The sequence below is a fragment of the Saccopteryx leptura genome, chromosome 7 (genome assembly GCF_036850995.1).
Source record: "Saccopteryx leptura isolate mSacLep1 chromosome 7, mSacLep1_pri_phased_curated, whole genome shotgun sequence".
Lineage (NCBI taxonomy): Eukaryota > Metazoa > Chordata > Mammalia > Chiroptera > Emballonuridae > Saccopteryx > Saccopteryx leptura.
Window position 1 is genome coordinate 79,488,187 of NC_089509.1, and position 14,262 is coordinate 79,502,448.

A 14,262-nucleotide genomic window follows, 5' to 3' on the forward strand; every position below is an offset into this window, starting at 1 on the left:
AGCAAATATATTGCTGCGAGAGATGTCGGAGAGCTTATTGCCTTTACTTCTGAGATGCTTATGGTTTCACGACTTACATTTAAGTCTTTTATCCATTTTGAGTTTATTTTTGTGAATGATGCAAGTTGGTGGTCTAGTTTCATTTTTTTTGCAGGTAACTGTCCAATTTTCCCAACATCATTTGTTAAAGAGACTGTCTTTAATCCATTGTATGTACTTACCTCCCTTGTCAAATATCAATTGTCTATAAAGGTATGGGTTTATTTCTGAGTTTTCTATTCTGTTCCATTGATCTGTATGCCTGTTCTTATGCCAGTACCAAGCTGTTTTGAGTACAATGGCCTTGTAGTATAACTTGATATCACTTTATTTTTCTTTTTCAAGATTGCTGAGGCTATTTATGTTGTGTTTTGGTTCCATATAAATTTTTGAAATATTTGTTCTATATATTTGAAGTGTGTCATTGGTATTTTAATAGAAAATACATTGAATTTATAAATTGCTTTGGGTAATATAGACATTTTAATAATGTTTATTTTTCCTATCCATGAACAGGGTATATGCTTCTACTTTTTTGTATTTTCTTTGATTTTTTTTATCAATGTTTTATAATTTTTTGAGTACAAGTCTTTAACCTCCTTGGTTAAATTTACTCCAAGATACTTTATTATTTTTGTTGCAATTCTTGTAAAACTCAACACCAGAAATATAAACAATCCAATCAAAAAATGGGCAAAAGAAATAAATAGACATTTCTCCAAAAAGGACATACAAATGGCTAATCGGTAGATGAAAAAATGTTTAACATCACTAATCATTAGAGAAATGCAAATTAAAATCACAATGAGATATCACCTCACACCAGTCAGAATGGCACTAATTATCAAAACAACATATTATAAGTGCTGGTGAGGATGTGGAGAAAAGGATACCCTCCTGCATAGCTGGTGGGAATGCAGACTGGTGCAGCTACTGTGGAAAACAGTATGGAGATTTCTCAAAAAATGAAAAGTGTAACTGCCTTTTGACCCAGCTATCCCACTTTTAAGAATATATCCTAAGAATACCATATCACTGATTCAAAAGAAGAAATGCGCACCCATGTGTATGGCAGCATTGTTTACAATAACCAAGATCTGGAAACAGCCCAAGTGTCCATTAGTGGATGAGTAGATTAAAAAGCCATGGTACCTATACACAATGGAACACTATGTGGTCAAGATAGAAAAGGGAATCTTACCCTTTGTGACAACATGGATGGACGTGGAACTATTATGTTAACTGAAATAAGCCAGGCAGAGAAAGAAAAAATATCATATGACCTCACTCATTTGAGGAATCCAATGAACAATGTGAACTGAGAAATGGAACAGACGGGATCAAAGGGACCAGAGGGAAAGTGAACAGAGGGAAAGAGGATGATAGGATGGGATCAGAGAAAGGAAAGAGATTGGTGAAATTATATGTACATAACACAGTGTTATAGAGACCAGAAAAGCAAATCCTGGAGGGAAGTGGAGAGGGCCTTGGTGTGGGAAAAAGTGAGCACAGGGGATGTTGAGGGGAACATGGGGTTGGTGAGGATGGATTCGGTTGGACACTTGAATCTATGTAAACACTATAAATTAAAATCAATTAAAAAAAGAAAAAATGCATTAATTCTAAAAAATCTAATTTATAGATGCCTAAGCTGTGAAATTCTTAAACAACATTTTAAGGCTATGAATTATGTTTGAAACCCACAAGATGTCACTCTAGTTGAATTTAATTTAACTAATTATATGCCTTAGCAGTCTAATACACTAGAAAACTGGGATGAATGTGATCCTTACATAAGATAATAACTTGGCATTTCCTCATTTTGAAAACTTCGGATCTGAGCTGATGAGAAGTTTTTGTCTTTGGTGTGTCATTACATTTTTATTTGTCTTACTGGAGGGCACACTGATAACGAACACTGTGGATCTTTTTCTCTCCAGGGATGCTTTAGTGAGCAGTGTGCATAGAAGACCTGGACTTCCTCTCCTAGCCTGTTTGTTTTGGCTCAGACTAGGAAAGCAAGGTTCAACAAACCAGAAAAACATTATTTAAGATTAACACCTATTAATACCACAGTACTTTTAGGTTTAAAAAAAAACAAGTTCACAAATATCATTTCAATAAATCCTGAAAAATAAATGACCCAAAACAATGGAGTATTTCTTTATTATATAAAATTCTTCTCAGATACAGAGAAGTTAGGTCTTATCTTTCCTTGAACACATTTGAATGCAGTATTGAAATAAAAATTTTACATGCAATGTATCATTTCCTTTTCCCACCAACTCTGGCAAATTTAGATTATAGACTGCAAGCCAAGTTTAGAAAATTAAGTAGTTTTCCTTTGCTTGAAAAATCTGTAAATGGTTTAGCAAGGATCCAAATTCAGGACTATTTAAGTCTAAAATTAATGTATTTTCTAATACACTTTCTTTTAAAATTTTTATTGAATTTTTTAGAGAAACATTGGTGAATAAAATTATATAGGTTTCAGGTATACAATTCTATAATACATCTGTATATTGTATTGTGTGTTCACCACTCCACTACACCTTAATAGCCCACCCTCCCTCCCTCTCTCTCTCCCTCTTTCCCTCCTTCCTTTCCTTTCCTTTCCTTTCCTTTCCTTTCCTTTCCTTTCCTTTCCTTTCCTTTCCTTTCCTTTCCTTTCCTTTCCTTTCCTTTCCTTTCATTTCCTTTTTTTTCCTTTCCTTCCTCCCTTCCTCCCTCCCTCCCTCCCTTCCTTCCTTCCTTCTTTTCTTTTTTTCCAACAATGATTTTTAAAGTGACATAAATATAGTGGTTTGCTCAGTACTGTCCATATATTGGTACATAGGTAAGTGCAATTCTTACGTTGAGAAAGAAGTTTCATGGACAGATTCCAATTAATTCCTTAGTAGACAAACCTCGGTCTTTTCAAATTATGCCAGTACTTTTTTCACTTTACCTCCATATAAAGTCTCAGTACTGAACACTGATAAGTATATCCATATGTAGCGCACCTGGATTCCCTCACAGGGATTTCAGCCCATGGAGAAAAGGAGAACAAGAGAACTCCAGAAAGCCTTGCCACCATGGACATTTGTGATTTTTGTTACTGCAGGCCCCCATCGTCTTCACTAATGCTGAGCCCAAGTAACGAAATTGTCCGGAGTACCTGCTGCTCCATTTCCTCCCCATGGCTGCAGCTGTCCTGTGGTGAGGCCTGACCCAGAGACCCCCATTCACTGCCATGCACTGGGTTTCAGGATCAGGGTGCTACAACACCTCATCGTGTGGGAGACTAGAGCTGCTGCTGCTCTGTGCCCCACCTTCCGGGTCCTAAGTTGGGACTTAGCTGCAGCTTTGTGCCCCAACGCTGAGTTCTAACTCATGACTTTCATCTGTTGTCACCAGGCTGAGCTGTTACTGTTCTATGACTGCTTTCTGGGACCAAAGTCGAGAATTTGACCTATTATACCTGGTGTGTACAAATTTTTCTTTGGAAACTAACATGCTATGCATTTTCCCATCTGCAAAATCTCCACTTAATATGGAATTAATTATGTTTATTATTATTGTTATTATTATTACTCAACATATATACAGAGATATGAGAAATGTAAGCCCTGGCCAGTTTGCTCAGCAGTAGAGCATCACCCTGCTTGTGGATGTCCCAAGTTCGATTCCAAAGCAGGGCACATAGGAGAAGCGAACATCTGCTTTTCCACTCCTTCACCTCTCCTCTCTCTCTTTCTCCCCTTTCCCACATCTATAGCTCAATTGGTTCCAGAAAGTTGGCCCTGGATGCTGAAGCTGACTCCCCTGGCCTCTGTGCCAGGAGTTAATAATAACTCGGTTGCCAAGTAATGAAGCAATGCCCCAGATGAGCAGAACATAGCTCCATAGGGGGCTTGCTGGTAGATCTTGGTTGGGACCCATGCAGGAGTCTGTCTTTCTGCCTCCCCTTCTCTCACTTAATTAAAAAAAAGAAAAGAAAAGAAAATGTAAAAGTAAGTAAAAAAAATTAAGACCTTTAAAATATAATAAAAATATGTAATATCTAGTTTCAATCCTTTCACCAACATCCTTTGTGGCAGTTGGTGATTTGTTATTTTTGCTGGACTTACTTATTTGTCTGTGGATCTACTGATTAACTTGCTTATCTAGTATATAGTAGTACATTGTCATTGACCCCAATAGTAAACTCCTTACTAGATTCATGTCTTTGGCCAGTCACTTTGGTTTGTCCACTGCTGAGTTACTCTGGTCTTGGTAATGCAATTTGTTTGAATAAACTGGATGTTATCAGATATAATGTAAGCTTGAAATGTGCTTACATGATTGAATTTTTCATCTCTCTCTAGTTCTTCTGTCAACAGTATGAAACTATGCCCAGACTTCTCCACAAATTACATGAGAAATGTGTGTATAACGAGGTCGCTCTGGTTATCCCACTTGTGGGGCAGCCTAGATAAGCAAGTTAATCAGTAGATCCACAGACAAATAAATAAGTCCAGCAAGAATAAAAAATCACCAACTGCCACAAAGGATGTTGGTGAAAGGATTGAAACTAGATATTGCATATTTTTATTATATTTTTCTAGAGGTATTTCATTTTTAAAGTATGTTTTTATGAAGTATTAATTGAAATATGTACTAATTTTTGAAATTGAGATTTTGGTTATGTTTTTTTTGTTTGTTTGTTTTATTAAGGATTATCAATCTGCATCTATTCTGATGGATACTGTTAAAACTTTTTAATTACTTTAAAGTAAAAGTCAATCACCATTTGAATTTCTATTTAATAAGAAAACTTTCATATAAAACAGGCCTGCGATGTGCTCTTGATAGAAGCAGCAGCTGCTTACGGATGAGTTTTGAATCATGAGCTATTTGAAGGCTAAACCTTAGTAGGAACTTTGTTAGTGTCAATATCTATTAATAATTGCTGACAAACCATCAACAATGCGGCAGCAAGTTTTCTATTGATGACTTGTAAAAAACAAACATATAATAACTTTGACATTGTCTTAATTTTCTTGCAGTAGATATTTCATTTTGATAAGAAAAAAGACTTAAAAGACCTAGTCAATATCAAAAAAGTTGACCTGATATTGGTAGAGAATATGAGGTTTCACTCAATGTGTTTTTGTTGTTATTGTGGTTGTGGTTTCAATATGACTCTCTGAGATAAAAAACAAACAAACATGCATCTAGAATAGCACTGGATAAATTCAAGTATGATAATAAAGAAATTTTCAATAGGAAAACAGTTTTGTAGGAAAGTATATAATGGAATTTTCAAGTGTATCATTTCGTTTATAGACTTTTTATCTGCAGGTTTATATTCAAAGGTAGCAATGCTTAATGTAGCAATGTGAGTGATCTTATAAAAAGTACACAACAGGTTAAACATAATAGGATTTTCCTACTTTTATTTTTCTCCAAAAGATACTAGCTATTACAGGGGATAGCCAACATAGTAAACCATTCTCAAAACATTAATATTTCTTCTTTGGAATGAAAATTCTTCATAAAAATCATAGAATGGGCTCTTGTGTAGACATAAGGCATCTTAAAATAAGTGAGATTAGTATTCCTATGACAGATGAGCATAACTCACAGATTTTCTTTTCATAAGAAAATTGCACATTAGGGCAATTTTTGAATGGCAAAAATAAATGCTGAAATCTACCTTCATTTAAGACAAAAAAAAGTTGCTCATGACTCTCATTCTCACCCTAAAAATCAAAAGAATGTTGGCAAGACCCTCCTATATATATAAAATAATTAAAAATAGATGTTAAATCATATAATATCAATAAGAAAGCTACTATGGCTACATTAATAACAGAAGCTAGACTTAAAGATGAATAGTTAATATTTATAAAAAGATCAAATAACCAGATAATTATGAATGTATATGCTTATAATAACAAAACAATCCACTGGATTAAATGACAGAAGACTAGATCATGAGTGGATATTGGATTTTTCTTCAGTTACTGAGATAATCATATGCACCCTCATTATTCTATTAATTTTGTGAATTATCATGAATGACTGATTTTCAGAACAACCTTTAATTCTTAAGTAATCCTCACCTTAGTGACCATCATATATTATCCTTCACATATGTTTATTTATTTCTGGATTTTATTTGATTATATATTTTGTTGAAATATTTGTGTCTAAATTTAAGAGATATTCGTCTATAATTTTTTTATATTTTTGTTCATTTATTTTGCTTTTAAATAGCTTAGCTTTTAGTATCATGATTATGTAAGCATCATAAAGTATTCTATCCTCTTCTATGTTTTAAAAGAATCATATGATTTTGATTTTTTATTTGTTTGTTTTTTACAATTCCATGTACTTTACCAATAAATACATATGGGCTTGGCATTTTCTTGTGGTGATATTTTTAAATTATTAATTCCATATATGTAATAGGTATAGGACTATTAGACTTTTATTTTTTCTTTTAGTATTAACTTTAACAAGCCATTTTTTCAAGAAAAGTTTCTAATTTATCTATTTTGTTCAATTATTAGTTATTTATAATGTCCTACTACCTTGGGATAATGATAGAGGACTTCTGCTGGCAGGGTTTTGAAATCTGGTCTAACATATTCTTTTTCTGCATATTTTTAAGGTTTTGTATTGAGATACATGAAACAATAAGAACTCTTTTCATCTGTTTTCTCTTTATAATAATGCCAAAGGTAGGGTTATTATGTCAAAGCCCAAGAGTGTTAATAGGTTTCAACAGATGTGTGTCAACATCTTTATCTATTTCAGACAGCCATTGCATTGCTGGAGGAATACAGTGTTTCCATAAAATTAACTAGTATTTGGGACAATTAAAAAAGCAAAATTTGTCATCTTTCAAGGTGACCATTCATTATGATCCGTTGAGGCTTTAAGCAAAGCTCAATATAAACTTCAGCTGTGACAGCATGAAGCAAAGAATTTATATATTTTTTAATTTTATTTATTGATTTTAGATAGAGGGGAGAGAGAGATAGAAGAAACGGGAAGCATCAACTCACAGTAGTTGCTTCCCATATGTGCCTTGATTGCACAAATCCAGGGTTTCCAGCCAGCTACCTCAGCATTCTAGGTTGATGCTTAGCCACTGCGCCAGCACAGGTCAGGCAAGAATGTCTAATTTCTGCGACAGCTTTTCTTCCATTTGGACAACTTTAGCTTCTGAACTGATACAAAAAAAAATGTTATTTTTAAAATAAGAAGATGATTTTAAGATTGTTAAGCTCGATTGTTTTTTTTAAGTTTTATTATCTTTTTTAAAAATTTATTTATTCATTTTAGAGAGGAGAGGGAGAGACAGAGAGAGAGAGAGACAGAGAGAGAGAAGTGGGGGAGGAGCAGGAAGCATCAACTCCCATATGTGCCTTGACCAGGCAAGCCCAGGGTTTTAAACCGGCGACCTCAGCATTTCCAGGTCGACGCTTTATCCACTGCGCCACCACAGGTCAGACCTCGATTGTTTTTTAAACTAAAATATACTTCTTTCATTTCCGTATATTGAAGAAACATAATATTAACTCATTCTAATAACTGATAGTGTTTTTAGAACAATAAAAGTAAAACCCTGTAAGGATTACATTATTAGATTAGTGCATATTATTTCATGCTGGCAGGCAATTTTAAATTCAAATGTGTTATCTCTAAACATGGAATATTCTCTCATGTCATGTAGTGCTTGAATTTTCAGCATGCCTGCCAATATTTAGCATTTCCTAAAATTTTCTAGCAGGTGTTGCAATTCAGCTTAAACCTTAGCTTAGAGAAACAGAAAATAATTTTTGTAAAAGAGTTTTATTGCATAACATAGCAGACCAAACTACTAATATTATGTTTTTAATTGTTTATTTTTTTATTTTTAATATTTTAATATCAATGCCTGATCATACACTTTATATTGTTAAATAATAACATATTACTGAATAAAGAAAAAATTTTCTCTACTCTCAATAAAGAACTTCTATGGTGATTTGGGACAAATAATATTCTGATTATTTATACAATTAATTGGCAATAAAAGGTATATAAAGACACATAGAATGCCTGCTCAGAAAGTGTGGCTTAGCTAAGTATTGAAGAATGTTCATTGCTCTAGCCTAATATCTGAAAATAGCAAGAATTTTTAATACACTGAGGCAAAGAGCATCAAATGGTTTGAGGAAGAGTAGATAAGGTCAAAATAAGACCAATCTAATCTGTTTTCTTTTAAATAAATATAATAACAGTGTATTAACATGGAAAATAGATACTGTGTAAAAGAAAAACAATATTGTTTATACAATATTAAAATAAATGTAATGAAGATGATATAAATTTCTAAAAGGTGTGGGAAAATATAAAAATAAACAAACATTTCTAAATTTAATAAAATAATGGATAGAAATGTATTGTTGAATTGTGCAGAAGTCCTAAAACTACAGAAGCTTAATGTTTTAAATCAAGAAGGGAAAGAAATAACCATTAATTAAGTGTTCTGGACTTTACATTGCACTGCATTACTTTCATCCCACTGCAGATTTCACCCATAGTACTAGTGGTACTAATACTGCAGTTAGATAACACCTCATTGGTTTTCTGAACTCTATATAGTTAGCCAGATACACTTTCTTTCAAGTCTATTCTGCATCCCTCTTTTCTCAATGTTATTGCTGGCACACGACTTAAAAGCAAACACTGTACATACGCTACATATTGCATTCTGTCTTTACGTTCCAAGCACTGTGCTTTGACAAGTCCTTAATAAATGTTGAAAAAAAAATAACTCCATGGGTTGCCAAGTTGAACATTTGAGAATAGTTCATAAACATTATGTGCTTATATAAAAGAAAATGAGTAAAGTAATTACTTAATGTAAGTCAAAGTCATATAATTAGAAAGTTTATGATTACCATTAAGCTTGGAAAATAAGATGACTGCATGACTCAATAGGCAAGACCTGAGAAGGAGGCAGAGTTTACCTAGTAACAAATTTTGCATTTTTTAACATCATTACTTATGAAATAAATAACCAGAATAAAAATAAAGTCATTTTTGCCTAATAAACCACATATTATCAATTAAAAAATACCACTGTTCAAAATATTATAAAAATTCAGACATAGAAATTTAGAAAATATAGAAATATATTAAGCTAGATACCAAGACAAATAGTATACACAAAAAAATGTAGAGAGAAAAGATTTTGATGAAATGTCTATTTTAAAGAGAAGTGACATATTTCTAAGCATTAATTTATAATCAATGGCATATAATTTGAGTCTAAAATTATAGCATAACATTTTTTTCTGAGAACTATAAAAAATACACAAAAATCTAGGCTTTTATTAATCAATATAAAATGTACATTTATGTTTATATCAGGACTTATTCTTGATATATTGCATTATCAAGTGTTTATATTTATATTTCTTAAGAAGCTTGCTTGCTTCTTTATTTTTGATAATGAAATACTTAAAGATTTTAGAAACACTACCTTAGACGGAAACTAATTACTTATTTAAAAGCAATAAATATGTTAGTTAAGCAACCACTTGTTTTGTCTAGCAAAATAACTTGTCTTTTTAAAATGGTAAATGAGATTGTTACATTGATGTATATTATGTCAAGTCCACGTAAATGGCTTCATATAATTTATCATTTTCATGTAAAAATAAAAAAACATAATTAAAAATATTACTTTATTAAATTTAACATCTTTATACATATAATGTATTTTTAATTATACATGTTTTTAATTTCATTTTTTGAAATAATATATAAATATTAGTTTTATAAATTACAGAGTTGAACAATGCTAAATTATTTCTCCTTTGTCATAATTCCCATTACTAATTTTAATTTATAGAATAGCTGGATGATTTTAAGTACATGTCTTTAAAATACTCTTCCTAAAATCTTCTCCTTCCCCCAGAAATGGTCATTTCTTACATGCTTGTGTTAATTCAGTTTCTTTGTTTGATAAAAGTATCCTATTCAATAGACCATATGCTTGTAAAGTATTTAATAAATTCCGGTTGATTTTCAAGGGATCACAGCTGGGAAGCTATTCAAAAGATAATACCACTACTGAATATTGGGCAGCATTTTCAGATTCACAATAGACTATAAACTTTAAGCAATTATTACTTATAATAATCATGAAAATGATATTTTTCTCTTTCTAAATAGACAAATAATCTCAGATCATAAATTAAGAAATAATTTTAAATGAATAACATAAAAGGATTTTTATTTATCACTACTTTCTTAAAACTTATTATGAGTTCATTTACCTTTAATAGGCAAGCAACTGTACTCTTAATTTAATTAATAGTAACAAAATTAAAAAATCAGAATCTTTGATTTCAACTTAAATATATTATTGTAACTACTGAATATGTTGTTAATTATTACATATATTAAAGAAAAAACCCACTTTCTAATGTTGATGTTTCCTTAGCCTTATAGATATCAGAAAGTATCCTACCTACCACACCAAAACCTGACATGTTTACAGTATGTTTTAAAGGTTTAAAAGGAAGAAGAAAATAACTCACTAGATTTACTATTATTTCTCAAACATGACTTACACACCTCTGAATGGACATTTTGCATTATAATAAATATCATTTTCCTTCAGCAAATGTAATAAGAATTGCTTGAAATTCTCTGTTTGATGTCATATCCTTAGTTTTTTATTTTTATGTTAATTAAATGAGATGTCTGTGCATTGATGGTTCTTCAATGAGATACTGAAAATATGATTGGATATTAGCACTGCCAATCTATTTTGCCTCAGACAATCAGAGAAGACATTTAAAAAAAGTCTAAAAATAAAATATAGAAGATCAATAAATCCAAGAGCTGGTTTTCTGAAAAGATAGATAAGATAAATAAAATTTTAGCCCAACTAATAAAAAAAGAAAGAAGACAAATAAATATAATCAAAAATGAAAGAGAAAAAGTAATTGCCAACATAAAAGAAAAGGAAGGATGATAAGAAAATATAATGAACAACTACATGCCAACAAGTTGGACAATCTAAAAGAAATGGATAGAGTGCTAGGAATATATCTCTACATAATAAAGGCTACATATGAGAAACAAACCATTTCCTATGAAGTAACCCTGGCTATTATTCTCTTATCTGTGCTGCTAATAAGCGGCTCCTTTACATTGTCTACCCTTATTACAACCCAAGAACAGCTAACATCATACTCAGTGGGAACAAAACAAAAACATTTCCCTTAAAAAAGAAACATGACAAGGATGTCCCTTTTACTCCTTTTATGAAATATAGTACTGCAAATCTTAGTCACAGGAATCAGATAAGAAGAAGGTATCTAAATTAAAAAGAAAGAAGTAAAACCGTCATTATTTGAAGATGACTTAATACTTTATATGGAAAACCCTAAGATTCCTCCCCAAAACTACTGGAAGTGATAAACAAATTCATTAAATTAGCAAAACACAAAATAAATCTCAAGAAATTGGTTTCACTTTTATATGCCAATAAATAACATATCAAAAAGGAAAACAAAGAAAATCTCATTATCAATTGCATCAAAAAATAAAATAAAATACAATACTTAGGAATAAGTTTAATCAAGGAAGTAAAAGACCTGTACTAGGAATATTGTAAGACACTGAAGAAATAAATTGGAAAAGATACAAATAAATGGAAGCATATACCATACCCATGGATAAAAATTAACATTATGAAAATGTCCATATTACCAAATCAATTTAGAGCAGTGGTTCCAAACTTTTTGAAGTCAGGGTGCATTTAAAATTCTACAAATAATTGTAGGTAAACTATATACAAATTTCTGAGAAATGTGTTATAATAATTAAGTCAAATATTTAAAAATATAAAGTCTAACTGTGCTTTTATGGTAATTAAACAAAATAAATATGACAAAATTAAATTTATTTTGGCATTAAAAACATTTTTATGTTACATTTTTTGAGTTATACTTTTTAGAATTTGTAAAAAAGAAGGATTCAAAAATTTAAAAACCACAAAAAAGTAATCCATATATATATATATATATGGATATATAGATACATTCTTAGTAAGATTTAGTAAATTCGGCAGGTCCCAGCATGAATGTGTTAAGTTTTTTTATTCTTGTGTTTATGAGAAACATGAACCTGATGTGTCCTAGCGATTTCTTCAATGTTTGGGCATACGTTTGAAAGGCAAACTCTCATTTCCTCATCAATACATTGAAGAATTCCTCTCTTTTTACTCTTAATTGTATTGAGTGCAGAAAACCTCCACCATGCATATCATCTTAATTTACACTAAACAAAGGATAGAAGAAACTTGCCTCCAGTCTTTCCAGGGAACATGGGGGTAGTATAAATAATCCAGCACCACAGCTTAACAGCCTTTTGTAACCTAATCAGGCAAGTGAGGTGGGGGGTTGGGCAGACTGTCAGTTTACAGCCAATTCCCCACACCTCTGTTCCCCAAAAATCTAAACTCCAAAAATCCTGTTGGTGTTTTGGTCCCCAACAGGCACATATTTCTCTGGAATGCCATAGGGCACACCTGGAAATCTTCTAGGGCAGTAATTTTCAACTTTGCTTCTCACACACTCATAAACTAATTACTAAAGAAAAAGGGGCCCTGACCTCTTCCTCTTTAGTAACTTGTTTATTTGTGCCATGAGATGAAAATGGTTGTATTTAGTCAGGGGCAATGACTTTAGTAATTAGTGTGTGTTTGTGCCATGAAAAAAAAAGGTTGAAAATCATTGTTCTAGGGTGCACGAGTGCACCCTGATGCACACTTTGAGAACCACTGATTTAGAAATTCAATGCAATTCCAATCAAGACCAATGGGATATTTCATAGAACTAGAACAAATATTCCAAAAATTTGTATGGAACCACAAAAAAACCAAATAGTCACAGAAATCTTGAGAAAGAACAAAATTTGGAGGAATCATTCTACCTAATACCAAACCATACTACAAGGACATAATAGTCAAAACAGCATGTTACTAATATAAAAATGGACATATAGATGTATAGAATGAAATAGAATAGAAAGCCCAGAAATAAAGCCATACATACATTGTTAATTAATATTTGACAAAGAAGGCAAGAACATACAATGATGTTAAAACAATATATTCAATAAATAATTTTGGAAAAATTGGACAGATACTTGCAAAATAAATGAATAAATCAACAACTGCTGATGAGGATGTAGAGAAAAGGGAACCCTCATGCACTGTTGGTGGGAAGGCAGACTAGTGTAGTCACTGTGAAGAAGAGTAAGAAGTTACCTCAAAAAATTAAAAATGTGTAATTGACTTATGAGCCAGTGATTTTACTTCTGAGAACACACACACACACACACACACAATTTGAAAGAATATATACACCCTGATGTTCATTTCATCATTATTTACAATTGACAAGATTTGGAAGCAGCCCAAGTGCCCTTCAATACATGAGTTGATAAAAAATGCCATGGTAAGCCCTTGCCAGTTGGCTCAATTGTAGAGGGTCAGTTCAATATGTGGAAGTCCCATGTTCAATTCCCAGTCAGAGCACATAGAAGAAATGACCATCTGCTTCTCCATGTCTCTCCCTCTTGCTTCTCTCTTTTTTTTCTCTCTCTCCCCCCATCCCACAGCCATGGCTCAAATGCTTTGAGCAAAGTTGGTCCCAGGTGCTGAGGATGGTTGCATGGCCTCACCTCAGATGCTAAAATAGCTTGGTTGCAGATCAACAAGGCAGCAGCCCCAGATGGGCAGAACATTGCCCCAGTAGGGGGCTTGCCAGGATGATCCTGTTGGGAGAGCATGCCGGAGTCTGTCTTTCTGCCTTCCTGCCTCTCTTGCTTAATTTAAAAAAAAAAAAAAAAAAAAGCTGTGGTACATTTCTCTTTTGGAAAACGTGTATGGACCTGGGAAGTTTATTACTAAGGAAATAGGCAGTCAGAGAAAGACAAATACTATATGATTTCACTTTTCTGGAAAATCTAATGTACAAAATAAATAAACAAACAAAATAGAAACAGACTCATAGCTACAGAGAATAGACTGACAGCTGTCAGAAGCGAGGGGAGTTGGAGAATGGGCGAAAAGATGAAGGGATTAAGAAAAAAAAAAAAGAAAGAAAAGAAAAGAAAAACTCAGACACAGACAAAAATGTGGTAATTACCTGAGGGGATGGGGAGTGGGGGCAGATAGAAGAG